The sequence below is a fragment of the Lissotriton vulgaris genome, chromosome 9 (genome assembly GCF_964263255.1).
Source record: "Lissotriton vulgaris chromosome 9, aLisVul1.2, whole genome shotgun sequence".
Classification (NCBI taxonomy): Eukaryota; Metazoa; Chordata; class Amphibia; order Caudata; family Salamandridae; genus Lissotriton; species Lissotriton vulgaris.
Genome location: NC_141697.1, coordinates 102,481,444 through 102,496,127, shown reverse-complemented (window position 1 = coordinate 102,496,127; position 14,684 = coordinate 102,481,444).

The window sequence follows — 14,684 nt, the reverse complement described above, 5'->3', positions numbered from 1 at the left end:
AATAAAGACATTTTCAACAAAAAAATAAATTATGGCCTGGGGAAAAGCGCTGCGCAGTGAGCACAGCACAGTGCATTCCTCCGTCCGTCCAATAATATCGAGAGTGTGTGTGTTTCTCAGGGGGGGCCGCAGTGCCCCCCCCCCCCTGAGAAACACACCCACTGCGCAGCGCTTTTCCCCAGGCCATCTGCCAAACTGCGGGGCAGGCGGCGCTGGAGGGGCCCCCCTGAGCGCGAGGCCCTGGGCAGCTGCCCATAACGCCCATGGCTAGGACCGGCCCTGACTGGATATACTCTAATAGTCACATAGGAATGGTAGATAGTACACAGGTCTACTGCATATACTAGTGATTAGAGTTATCTCTATATACATAGGGCAGGGATATGGCTGGATATACTCTAAGAGTCACATAGGAATGGTAGAGTCCAAAGGTCTACTGCATATACTAGTGATTAGAGTTATCTCTATATACATAGGGAAGGGATATGACTGGATATACTCTAAGAGTCACATTTATTTGAATTTTATATAGCGCATAGCTACCCTCGGGCCTCCCAGTGCTTGTCCAGAATGGAAGCAAATGTATTTATTTTATTTGAATTTTATATAGCGCATAGCTACTCTCTGGCATCCCAGCGCTTGTCCAGAATGGAAGCAAATTAGAGTTATCTCTATATACATACATACACATAGTAGATCTCAGGTCAAGACCCCCTCAAAAAACAAAACAAGCATTTACAATGCAACGGTTTCGCCTTTGGAAAAGTTTGAGCTATTGGCATTGTAAATGACAAAATTTGTATTTATGTGTTGGTATAGTTGTGAATTTACCATAATCTACTGTATAATCTGCATCTTTGATAAAATGATAAAATAACAAGCGTATACCGTCACATGATATGCTGTAGCATTCTGCTAATTGATTGAGTTAGCCTTACCTTAAGGCTTATTTGGGTCCTCCTTTGCCGCATAATTCCAGAGGCAGAGGCCCTTGTGACAGATCGTACACTCAGCACCTAACTGTCCAAAAGAGCTGGCTTCAAAGCTGATATTGAGTATATTATAGCCACTGGGAAGGACGCAGCTGCTGAGAAAATGAGTCGGCTTCTACATTTAACACTTTATAAATGAAACACTGCAGAAATAAACAAGCGTCTGCATACATTGCTGTAGCGCCTACATATAAAACGCTGACAGGCACTGAAGTCTGACACCTGATTGTGAACACACTGGGCTTTCAATAATTTCTACGCTTAAAACCCTCTAACACAGGAGAGACCAGATCACTTCTGTGCACAAGGAAATGACACGAGGTTGTAGGAGTTCGCGAGCCAAGAGTTGGGTAGAAGGGTGAAGGAGAGAGAGAAAGAATGAATGAAAAGAGAGGGGACAGAAGAAGTTCTGCAAGATGGAAGGATAGAAGACAGGATAACACCTACAGGAAAGAAAGGAGATTGGGAGTTAGGTTCAGGGAAGTGTGGATGGGAAGAAGAGAAAAATTTGAAAGGAAACAACGCGAAATGAGGAGCGACTAGAGAAAAAGTAATGGAAATAAAACTGAGAGAGGCAAGGGGAGGGAAAGGAGGCGAGGGAAATAAAATTAAACGGGGAATACAGGAAAGATAAAGGAATTTAAGAGAAGAGGTAATACATGAAAGAAAGAGACTAAGGAAGAAAGAGTGATGAGGTGAGGTAAGAAGAGAAAATGGAAGAGAAAGCAAAAGAGAACTGAAGTACGGGTGGGGGTGAGATGCGAGGTGAGAGGAATGCGAAGAAGGGAAAGAAATAAATACTTTATGTAATAATATTAAAGCTCAAGCAGTCGCAAAGAAGAGAGGAATCAATGCAAGCGAATATACAAAAAAAGTACGTTTTAGTGAAGATGAATAATGCAACCTCTCCAAAACACAGTCCAGGTACATTTTGTCAATGTCCGGGCGTGGGCTGGGCAAGGCAAAACCTAATTCGTTTGTAAAGGCTCTTCGTGTATACGACCAAACATCAAGGACAGGTGAAATGAGGGCGGGAGCACCGCAGACAACGTGTACTCAGCAACAGTAAGAAGAGGCGCTCTGAGATCTAAATGGGCATCTTTACTTTTGACCCAGCCAACATCGAGCATTGAAGAGACAGTCAAACAGTAAATGGTGGCAGAAGAAACTCTAAACTTGAGAGCACAGCAGATGGAGAAGAAACAACAGATCGAATATGATCCATTCCCTTTGCTGGCAAACATTTGAACATCTCACCGCACACACGTAAAATCTACAGACTGCACATCACAAACTCTGACTGGGAGTGACATAAGATCGCACAGGAGAGAACTAAATACAGTTAAAATGGAAAACGTGTGAGGATATGCAAGGCTTCCATAAGCCACAATGCAGTAGGTTCTCCTTATCCTGAAGTCCCAGGCCCGCCCCTAACTCACCTGAGAGTCCCTGAATTCCACCACCACATTCTCACTGCTCCAGCGTGCCGCCATCTTCATCCGGCAACACGTGATGTCACAGAATAACAAGCCCGCAGCGCACGACGGGAAGAGTAGTTCATTTGGAGTAGAAGGAGGCGGAAACGTGAGGTGACAGTAGAAATGCTAGAGGGGGGGAGTGCTGAGATTACAGGATGTAGGGAACTATTGAGGGTGTGGGTCAAAAGACAAGTAGGTGATATATGCTGAGTGAGGGAAGGATGTAGCTTGCAAGCTTCATACGTCGCCTGTAGGGTTGCCACGTGGCCGGTTTTTTAATTCCCCTTTTGGTACAAAAATAAGCAAAATCACCCAAAGCCGGTACTTTTACCCTTAATCCGTGCGTAATTCAAACAGCAAATGTAATTAGAATAACATTTTAGATGTGCACCAAAGCTGCGTTCACGGTCCCTGTTAATTAAAGTAACAAAGGCAGCAACGTCAAGTTACGATTTTGTTTAGTGTACAATTTAGTATCATGTTCGGGCTATTGCAGGGTCTTAAAACACAACAGATGGTCGGTATTTTTCTCATGGAATGTGGCAACCATAGTTATGTTTCACACCACCAGTATTTAAAAAAAAAAAACAAGTCAGGTCCCGGGCCGGCAGCCAATCACAGCGCGGCCCGGGGAATGACGTCACGGGGGTGTCCCGGGCCGACAGCCAATCACAAGGCGGCCCGGGACAAGGGGCGGGACTTAAAAAAAGTCACGGAAACGCCCCCGAATCGCGTTTTCACGGGGAAAGCGTGATTGACAGCCTCTGTCTCCCAATGGCTAGCCTCCATTTATGGAGCTAGCCAATGGAAGAAGGGGAGTGTTCAAGTCCCCGATACTGTAAACAAAAGCTTTCGCCCTGGGCGTAGCACCTGCGGTGCTACGGCCAGGTCGAAACCTAAAAAGCAGGAGAGCAGAGTTCCATTAAGTGGGGTTGGAGGATCGTCAAGGTGGAAACGAGGGAAAAGGGTAAAGGACGAGGGAATGGACAAGATGGCAGGTCATAGTCCAGAGAAAAGCGACTAAGAGCAGCAGCAAAATGGAGGCCAGGACAAAAGAAAAAGTAAAGAGGTCCATGAGAGTCCTTGCTGGTTTGTTGGCTGGCGGTCACTGACGCTTTTCGTTGGACCGCTTTATAAATCAAGAATAGAATGTCCCGCGGTTCCCCTGCCTCGAGCTGCACCTTGAAGGAGGCTTTCCTGCTGTTGCCACGCTGCGCTCTCTACCGTGGCTGGAGAACTCACCGGTCCGTCCAGTCATGCACCGCACACACTCCCTGCTTGCCCTGGAGCCCCCGTTACCTGCAGCACGTTGGGGTGCCTCAGCCGCTGCAGCAGCACCATCTCCTTGAGGATCTTGTAGGAGGCCAGCCGGTAGTAGTCCCGGGCCGCCCCGTACTTCCGCACGCAGCTCTCCATGTCGTGCCCGCCCAGGTCCCCGCTCTTAAGCGCCGCTGTCATTTCGCCCTCGGATCCGGAGACGTTTGCCATGTCGGTGCGGGCAGCGTGTCCGGCAGATCCACGAGCAGCAACTCCGAGTCGCTGAAGTCGGAGAAGCCTCCTTCGCTCTCCTCAGTGTCAGCCAGCTCCTTCGTGTCTGCCATTGCACGAGAGGACATCAGCTGCCCTCACATTAAGGTGAGGGCAGTCGTGTCAGCTGAAGACAAAAACTAAGAATACCATTTATGACCATCATTTTAGATAGTCACGGAAACCTGCTTGTAATTCTGGTTCTAGATAGTACCTATACATACAGAACCTGGTTTCTCTGGAAGTCACATTCTAGGGAGAAGGGCTGCACATAAGGTCTACAAGGAGGGAAATAAAACAGGACATTACTGTGACGCTCTCAGTTTCATAGTAAACCAGTGGTGGGCATCTGGACAAACGCCAGCTGCAACAGGATGTCGTCACTCAAGGTAATAGTTTAACCTGATGTGAGTTAGAGCACAAACACTGATGTGGGGGAATCTAGGATAGTGTTTCCCAAACTGAGGGTTGCAAAAGTCCAAGTAATAATTAAAGATGCCTTTATTTTATTTAATGCATTTTTATACAGTGCAGATTTTACCCGAAGGTGTCAGAGCGCTTCACAATAGAACCAATTAAGTTATAGGAGGATATTTACATACTTACAAGTTACCGATTCAAACGGAATAGTTGAAGAAGCAAAATCAATCACAAAAAAACACACAAGGATTGGATTAGTCCAGGCATAGAATACATATTTACAATATTGTATTAATTCTGGAAGTGTCTTTGGAAGAGAAGAGATTTGAGGTCAGTTTTGAATGTCCGGGTAGAGGCGGTGGTACGGAGTGAGTTCCAGCTTCTAACCGCATTGCCTAAGAAAGATTGAGACATCGATCTTTCCCCTTTGAAGGTAGGGGCTCAAGCAGTACATTTTCAGCATTACGTGACGGTTTAGAGCCTCCAGAGATTTTAAGTTTATTCACCAGGTATCACAAGGAGGAAGTGTGCAAGTCTTTGTGGGAGATATAGGCAGTCTTGTAGATTGACCTTGCTTTGATAGGAAGCCATCGAAGAGAGAACAGTATGGGCGTGATGTGAATACTTATTTTGGCCCCATAAACAAAACGAGCCGCTGAACGGACTATGGATTTAAGAGGGGAAAGGTGGGATTTGGGGAGGCCAGCAAGGAGAGAATTGCAATAGTCCAATCTAGAGAGAACCAGAGATTGGACCAAGGTTTTTAGGTCTTGCTCCGGAAAGAAACGTCGAATACCCCAGAGAAGGGGCAGTTGCTAACTTGCATTCTTTGCAATGGAATTGATGTGGGAGTGTAGACTGAGCCTTTTGTCAAGTATGACACCAAGGGATTTAGCACTGTCGAGAACTATAGGTTTGTTGTTAAGTAAATTCAGCCTATCCATCCGCGATTGAACAGAAGGAGGAGAGAGTGAGAGAGAACTGAAGAAGGAATTCAGTTTTGGAAGGATTCAGAATGAGTTAATTAGCTGACATCCAGTTTTGGATAGAGTTGAGAGTAGTGTTGAGGTTTGAGATGTCATGTGCGGAAGACACATTAAGGTATATTTGAGTGTCATCAGCATAGAGGTGATAAAGGGTCCCAGATTTACTTTGGAGATTTCCCAATGACTGAACAAAGTGGGTGCAAGGGTAGATACTTGATGGACGCCTTTACCTACCACCATTGAAGATGAAAGGCTGTTAGCTATTTTAATCACTTGAGATCTATCCAAGAGGAGAGAAGCAAACCATTTAAGCACTGTGCCTTCCAAGCCAAGTTCCGTATTCATCTTTCTTCTTTTTTGGCAATTTTATTTAGGGAAAACTCGACCTGAAGGATTTTGAGAGCTTTACATGAGCACCAGTTACATTACACAAGGACACATTCAGTTTTCTGCTTCCTTTTTTTAGGGCACAGGGAAAATAAATGATTTGCCTGTCATAATAAATGTAGAAAATAAAGAAGGCCCACTCGTGTCAATGCAAGTATTAGCAGAAAGACGTGTACAGACGTATGTATTAAAGGAGAAATAAAGGCCTGAGCTGTCTGCAATAGCAGAAAAAAATAAGCATTTGCAATGCAATAGGTCTCGCATTAGGACAGTTTGAGCTATTGGTCTTCTAAATGACAATTTTTTTTATTTATGTGTTGTGTTTGAAAATAGCTAAATTAATAGCTTTGTCATTTACAATGCCAATAGTTATAACTTTCGAAAATGTGACACCTATAGCATTTGTAATGCAACATGTTTTGTATTTACGTGACTTAGATTTATTGATATTACAAACAACAATGGCTTTTAATTTTTTTAAATAATTAATACTTACATAAAAGTGATTGTAATTTCTAATGGCAATAGCTTAAACTTTTGTAAATAACTTTTGTGAAGATTATGTTCAGTGTATTTTATTGTGACGAAAATCCAAGAACAGAAGTGAAATATTAACATCTTTTTGTGACATTTGTAATAAAGCTTGAAACATTGAGAGTACATATTTGAACCAGTGATGCTGTGGTGGTGCTGAGTGATGCTGTGGTTGCGCTGAGTGGTGCTGTGGTTGCGCTAAGTGATGCTGTAGTTGCACTGAGTGATGCTGTGGTTGCACTAAGTGATGCTGTGGTTGCGCTGAGTGATGCTGTGGTTGCGCTGAGTGATGCTGTGGTTGCGCTGAGTGATGCTGTAGTTGCGCTGAGTGGTGCTGTGGTGGTGCTGAGTGGTGCTGTGGTGATGCTGAGTGGGGCTGGGGTGGTGCTAAGTGGTGCTGTGGTGGTGCTAAGTAGTGCTGTGGAGGTGCTGAGTGGTGCTGTGGTGGTGCTGAATGGTACTGTGGTGGTGCTGTGGTGGTGCTGAGTGATGCTGTGGTGGTGCTGAGTGGTGCTGTGGTGGTGCTGAGTGGTGCTGAGTGATAATGTGGTGGTGCTAAGGGTGATGTTGTGGTGCTGAATGATAATGTGGTGGTACTGAGTGATAATGTGGTGGTGCTGAGTGGTGCTGCTGAGTGATGTTGTGGTGGTGCTGAGTGGTGCTGTGGTGGTGGTGCTGAGTGGTGCTGTGGTGGTGGTGCTGAGTAGTGCTGTGGTGAGGCTGAGTGATAATGTGGTGGTGCTGAGTGATAATGTGGTGGTGCTGAGTGATAATGAGGTGGTGCTGAGTGATAATGTGGTGGTGCTGAGTGGTGCTGTGGTGGTGCTGAGTGATAATGTGGTGGTGCTTAGTGATAATGTGGTGGTGCTGAGTGATAATGTGGTGGTGCTGAGTGATGATGTGGTGGTGCTGAGTGATGTTGGGGTAGCGCAGAGTGATGATGTGGTGATGCAGAGGGCAGAAAGGCACAAAAAACGAGTCTAACACAGGGCAGAAGGGCAGAAAAACAAGGGAAAAACGAGTCTAACAGAGGGCAGAAGGGCACAAAAACGAGTCTAACAGGGGGCAGAAAGGCACAACAAGCATTTACAATGCAACGGTTTCGCCTTTGACAAAGTTAGAGCTATTGGCATTGTAATTGACAAATTTTTCATTTATGTGTTGGTTTTGAAAACAGATAAATAAATGGCATTGTCATTTACAATGTCAATAGCTTAATCCTTCGCAAATGCGAGACCTATTGCATTTGCACCCACACACACACACACACAGCCACACGCACACAGAGCCACACACACACAAAGAGCCCCCCACACACAGACACACACAGCCCCACACACAGCCACAGACACACACATCACACACACACATCATCACACACACACAGCCACACACACACACACACAGTACGACACACACACAGAGCCCCCCCCACATACACACATAGCCACACACAGACCCCCCCACACACACACAGAGCCCCCCACACACACAACACACAGAGCCCCCCCCACACACACACAGAGTTCCACACACAATGCAAGCCTAGACGATGGCGCCATATAGCACAGTAGACCAACATCTGCAAATTAAGGCCACGTAACAAAAAAAAATGTTTAGCCCCGTTTTAAGGTAATCTGTTGTACTCAGATTTGCAATCTAGCTAGTACACCACTCAGATTCTTAGCGGGCATTTACACACTTCAAACATTGTTATTTTATAAACTGTCAGATTATACATTATGAACTCACCCCACATGCCCGGCGTAATAATATACTGAAAGGCGGTAATGCATACCGTAGGAATGTACATTTTGCTGTCTGGGCAATTAGTCTTTTGTAATGCATGCACCAGTGCCTTGCATTATCTCAGCACAATCTGTGTGGCACAACCCGGGCATTTCATGCGTGTGAAAATAATAAGGAAAATAAAAACATGCCTTTCGTTGTCAACGCAATGTTCCATGACTAAAACTGGGAGGGAAGGCCAGCGGGTTAATGCACATGCTGCGCGAATGTACCAACTACTTTCTGGTCTGCGTTGTGTGCTGTGGCACTGTAATAGTAACTTGTTCTAGCAGCAGCGAGTGTTATGTGCGACTACAGTTGCTGTGACGGCGGTTGCAGTGCCCTGCTCTGTCCTACACAGCATCGCTGACAGCAGAAGGTGCATGTGCTACAGCCATGCGTGTACAATAGTGAAAGCAGTGCCATGAATGTGTCTCGCATACACACACTGACAGCAGCAGGGTGGATGTGACATGCTCAGCCTTACACTCGCGGACAGAGGCAGCCGGGGTACGTTGGTCTCATCCGTCCCTGTATATCGCAGCAAGGTTGAACGGATGAGCGCGTGTGCCACGCACAGTCGTGCAACAGCAGTGACAGCAGCAGAGTCTTTGAACCACGGGTATTGGTACAAACAGCGGCAGCAGGGTGCTTGTCTAGCCCTATACAACATACCAATAGCAGCAAGGTGTGCGTGTCAGCCCACTTCTACCCATCACTTACAACAGCATAGACCATGCACCAGGTCATATATCTGGCCAGTCCTTTAAGGAGCACTTGCAGCAGCAGTTTCTAACCCAAAGTAGCTGTATCTTTCATAGTAGGAGCCACGTTGCTGATGTCCCTCTTAGATAGTGGAATTCCCACCTCTAAATGTGGACACTGAAAATGTACCTCCACAGTGGACACAGCAAAGTCATTTAGCTCGCAAGACATTGCCTCCTAAACAGAACATCCATATTCTGCATCAACATACATATATGATGTTCTCGGGAGTTATCGGAACCTCACTAAACTCGCACAACAATGAATTGAGCAACATCACCTGATCTGTTCCACCCTTGATGTGAAACGTACCATATTTGCTTTTCAATGTTTTCACTTTTTTCTCAACTAAAGTTCTACTAAGAGAAATGATTAATTGTGTTTACAGGATGTGCACTGTTACAGTGTATGCCTTTTTACCAGGACAGTGCAACATCCAACAGAACAAATGAGACACACTACTGGCACCTTCACGCACACAACACAGCACCAAAGACATATAGAGTGCTAAGCATTGCCACCTTAACAATATACTTATGTCCAGGTGTGTTTACTTCGACCTACACCAACAGAATAGACCAAACATTCACGTTGTAACGTTATGTGAATAAAAATAGCACCAAAGCGAAACAGATGGCCAGGAATAACCACCTCAACAAAACGTCCATAACAGGTGTGTTTAGTTCAAGCTACACCAACAGAACACACACCAAACATACACATCTTTTAACATTGCATGCACAACATAGGATGGAAGGCATGTGGTTGGAAAAATGTGTAGACCCCGGCGGCGCAGGGGGGATCCGAGGCACCACTGCGGATGTGTGTCGACCGTGGAGTGTGCGCTGTGCCCGCAGCATGGCCCGGATCCGGGCAGGTGGTCGCCGGCTCCCGCGGAGGCTGACCAGCTGAGGGGCGAAGGAAGGTGAGCGAGGGGGCGCCGGTAATGTGCCTGTGAGTGGGGGAGGAGCTCGCCAGGCTGCCAGGATTGTGCGCTATGGTGCTCAGAACGGGGACTCCCCCTTATCGATTCTGTTTGTGATACGGACGGGTGTCCGCGCGGGTGACCCCGTCCGCAGATGTGATGGCAAACTTCACAGTGGCTGCCGGGGGAGGAAGGTGGCACACGCTGTGCCATTGACGGGTGCTCGAGAAGAGCGATCAGTTCGCGAATGAAAATGGCTGGGATTGTGGCAGCTGCGGGCTGATGTTTGGGCTCGTAGGCTAAAGATGCAGAAGGCGTAGATGGCGTGCGTGCAGAAATATGTCTGCAGCCCTGCATGTATGTTTGCATGGCTCCCACCGGGCAAGGAGACCGTGTTGGGTTCCTGCCCCTCCAGGCTAGGTGCGTCTTCTGTACTGGTGCGACCGAGGGCACTCCGTGCTGGGGTTAAGCATCAGCCAATGCTCTGTTGACTGAGCAATATTTTTCGATGGGAATTTCGAGTGCCCTGGGTTGCTATGCATGCACCGCTGATACAAAGAGATCTCATAAGCATTTCTTGCATCCTCTGCAATAGTCCTTTGGCTCTTTTGTTTCGTGATGTGCAAGATTGGAATGTGCGTTGAGCCCACAAACTGCGGAGCTTCGCAGGCAAGCTACTGCCCGGCCACCATCTTCAGTGAAACGACGAAAACAAACCTTGAGGACAAAAAAAAAACCCTGCCCACAGCCGCATGACGTGGGCAAAAGCCTAAAATTATCGGGAACGCCAACGAATCTGCTCCGGCATTGACGGACAGATCTCTGTTCCAATGGCTAGCCTCCATTTATGGAGCTAGCCAATGGAACAGAGGGACGGAACAACACACACATACTATAGACATAAGATTTCTCCTGCGCGAAAAGCTGCGCAGTGCGCAGCTTTCGACAGGCGAAACCTAAAAACGAGTCTAACAGAGCGCCGCTCTTGAGCGCCGCTGTCATTTCGCCCTCGGATCCGGAGACGTTTGCCATGTCGGTGCGGGCAGCGTGTCCGGCAGATCCACGAGCAGCAACTCCGAGTCGCTGAAGTCGGAGAAGCCTCCTTCGCTCTCCTTAGTGTCGGCCAGCTCCTTCGTGTCTGCCTTTACACGAGAGGACATCAGCTGCCCTCACATTAAGGTGAGGGCAGTCGTGTCAGCTGAAGACAAAAACTAAGAATACCATTTATGACCATCATTTTAGATAGTCACGGGAAACCTGCTTGTAATTCTGGTTCTAGATAGTACCTATACATACAGAACCTGGTTTCTCTGGAAGTCACATTCTAGGGAGAAGGGCTGCACATAACGTCTACCAAGGAGGGGAATAAAACAGGACATTACTGTGACGCTCTCAGTTTCATAGTCAACCAGTGGTGGGCATCTGGACAAACGCCAGCTGCAACAGGATGTCGTCTCTCAAGGTAATAGTTTAACCTTATGTGAGTTAGAGCACAAACACTGATGTGGGTGAATCTAGGATAGTGTTTCCCAAACTGTGGGTTGCGAAAGTCCAAGTAATAATTAAAGATGCCTTTATTTTATTTAATGCATTTTTATACAGTGCAGATTTTACCCGAAGGTGTCAGAGCGCTTCACAATAGAACCAATTATGTTATAGGAGGATATTTACATACTTACAAGTTACCGATTCAAACGGAATAGTTGAAGAAGCAAAGTCAATCACAAAAAAACACACAAGGATTGGATTCGTCCAGGCATAGAATACATATTTACAATATTGTATTAATTCTGGAAGCATCTTTGGAAGAGAAGAGATTTGAGGTCAGTTTTGAATGTCCGGGTAGAGGCGGTGGTACGGAGTGAGTTCCAGCTTCTAACCGCATTGCCTAAGAAAGATTGAGACATCGATCTTTCCCCTTTGAAGGTAGGGGCTCAAGCAGTAAATTTTCAGCATTACGTGACGGTCTAGAGCCTCCAGAGATTTTAAGTTTATTCACCAGGTATCACGATGAGGAAGTGTGCAAGACTTTGTGGGAGATATAGGCAGTCTTGTAGATTGACCTTGCTTTGATAGGAAGCCATCGAAGAGAGAACAGTATGGGCGTAATGTGAATACTTATTTTGGCCCCATAAACAAAACGAGCCGCTGAATGGACTATGGATTTAAGAGGGGAAAGGTGGGATTTGGGGAGGCCAGCAAGGAGAGAATTGCAATAGTCCAATCTAGAGAGAACCAGAGATTGGACCAAGGTTTTTAGGTCTTGCTCCGGAAAGAAACGTCGAATACCCCAGAGAAGGCGCAGTTGGTAACTTGCATTCTTTGCAATGGAATTGATGTGGGAGTGTAGACTGAGCCTTTTGTCAAGTATGACACCAAGGGATTTAGCACTGTCGAGAACTATAGGTTTGTTGTTAAGTAAATTCAGCCTATCCATCCACGATTCAACAGAAGGAGGAGAGAGTGAGAGAGAAGAAGGAATTCAGTTTTGGAAGGATTCAGAATGAGTTAATTAGCTGACATCCAGTTTTGGATAGAGTTGAGAGTAGTGTTGAGGTTTGAGATGTCATGTGCGGAAGACACCTTAAGGTAGATTTGAGTGTCATCAGCATAGAGGTGATAAAGGGTCCCAGATTTACTTTGGAGATTTCCCAATGACTGAACAAAGTGGGTGCAAGGGTAGATCCTTGATGGACGCCTTTACCTACCACCATTGAAGACGAAAGGCTGTTAGCTATTTTAATCACTTTAGATCTATCCAAGAGGAGAGAAGCAAACCATTTAAGCACTGTGCCTTCCAAGCCAAGTTCCGTATTCATCTTTCTTCTTTTTTGGCAATTTTATTTAGGGCAAACTCGACCTGAAGGATTTTGAGAGCTTTACATGAGCACCAGTTACATTACACAAGGACACATTCAGTTTTCTGCTTCCTTTTTTTAGGGCACAGGGAAAATAAATGATTTGCCTGTTATAATAAATGTAGAAAATAAAGAAGGCCCACTCGTGTCAATGCAAGTATTAGCAGAAAGACGTGTACAGACGTATGTATTAAAGGAGAAATAAAGGCCTGAGCTGTCTGCAATAGCAGAAGAAAACAAGCATTTGCAATGCAATAGGTCTCGCATTAGGACAGTTTGAGCTATTGGTCTTCTAAATGACAATTTTTTTATTTATGTGTTGTTTTTGAAAATAGCTAAATTAATAGCTTTGTCATTTACAATGCCAATAGTTATAACTTTCGCAAATGTGACACCTATAGCATTTGTAATGCAACATGTTTTGTATTTACGTGACTTAGATTTATTGATATTACAAACAACAATGGCTTTTAATTTTTTTAAATAATTAATACTTACATAAAAGTGATTGTAATTTATAATGGCAATAGCTTAAACTTTTGTAAATAACTTTTGTGAAGATTATGTTCAGTGTATTTTATTGTGACGAAAATCCAAGAACAGAAGTGAAATATTAACATCTTTTTGTGACATTTGTAATAAAGCTTGAAACATTGAGAGTACATATTTGAACCAGTGATGCTGTGGTGGTGCTGAGTGATGCTGTTGTTGCGCTGAGTGATGCTGTGGTTGCGCTAAGTGATGCTGTGGTTGCACTGAGTGATGCTGTGGTTGCGCTAAGTGATGCAGTGGTTGCGCTGAGTGATGCTGTGGTTGCGCTGAGTGATGCTGTGGTTGCGCTGAGTGATGCTGTGGTTGCGCTGAGTGGTGCTGTGGTGGTGCTGAGTGGTGCTGTGGTGGTGCTGAGTGGTGCTGTGGTGGTGCTGAGTGGTGCAGTGGTGGTGCTAAGTGGTGCTGTGGAGGTGCTGAGTGGTGCTGTGGTGGTGCTGAGTGGTACTGTGGTGGTGCTGAGTGATGCTGTGGTGGTGCTAAGTGGTGCTGTGGTGGTGGTGAATGATAATGTGGTGGTACTGAGTGATAATGTGGTGGTGCTGAGTGGTGCTGCTGAGTGGTGCTGTGGTGGTGGTGCTGAGTGGTGCTGTGGTGGTGGTGCTGAGTGGTGCTGTGGTGGTGGTGCTGAGTAGTGCTGTGGTATTGCTGAGTGATAATGTGGTGGTGCTAAGTGATAATGTGGTGGTGCTGAGTGATAATTTGGTGGTGCTGAGTGGTGCTGTGGTGGTGCTGAGTGATAATGTGGTGGTGCTGAGTGATAATGTGTTGGTGCTGAGTGATGTTGGGGTAGCGCAGAGTGATGATGTGGTGATGCAGAGGGCAGAAAGGCACAAAAAACGAGTCTAACACAGGGCAGAAGGGCAGAAAAACAAGGGAAAAACGAGTCTAACAGAGGGCAGAAGGGCACAAAAACGAGTCTAACAGGGGCAGAAAGGCACAACAAGCATTTACAATGCAACGGTTTCGCCTTTGACAAAGTTAGAGCTATTGGCATTGTAATTGACAAATTGTTCATTTATGTGTTGGTTTTGAAAATAGATAAATAAATGGCATTGTCATTTACAATGTCAATAGCTTAATCCTTCGCAAATGCGAGACCTATTGCATTTGCACTCACACTAAACATGGGCGAATTTTGCGAATCTCGCGTTCGCGAATTTTGCGGATTTGCGAACTCGCAATTCGCAAAATCCGCGAATTCTCGCGAATTTGCGGATTTTTTTGTGTTCGCGCAGGTTTCTGCCAGTTCGCGAGGGTTTTGTACAATTTCGCAAATGCGAACTTACCTGTCGGGTCGCAAGTTTTGCGAACTTGTTGTTTCTACGTGTCCAGCCTGTTTGGGACACTCTTCTTCATCACTGCCACTCTCTGTCACCACTGCCACTCTCTGACTACTCATGCCACCCTCTGGCCCACCCATGCCACCCTCTGTTTCATCACAGCACCCTCTGGTTGTCCAGTCAGTGTACATT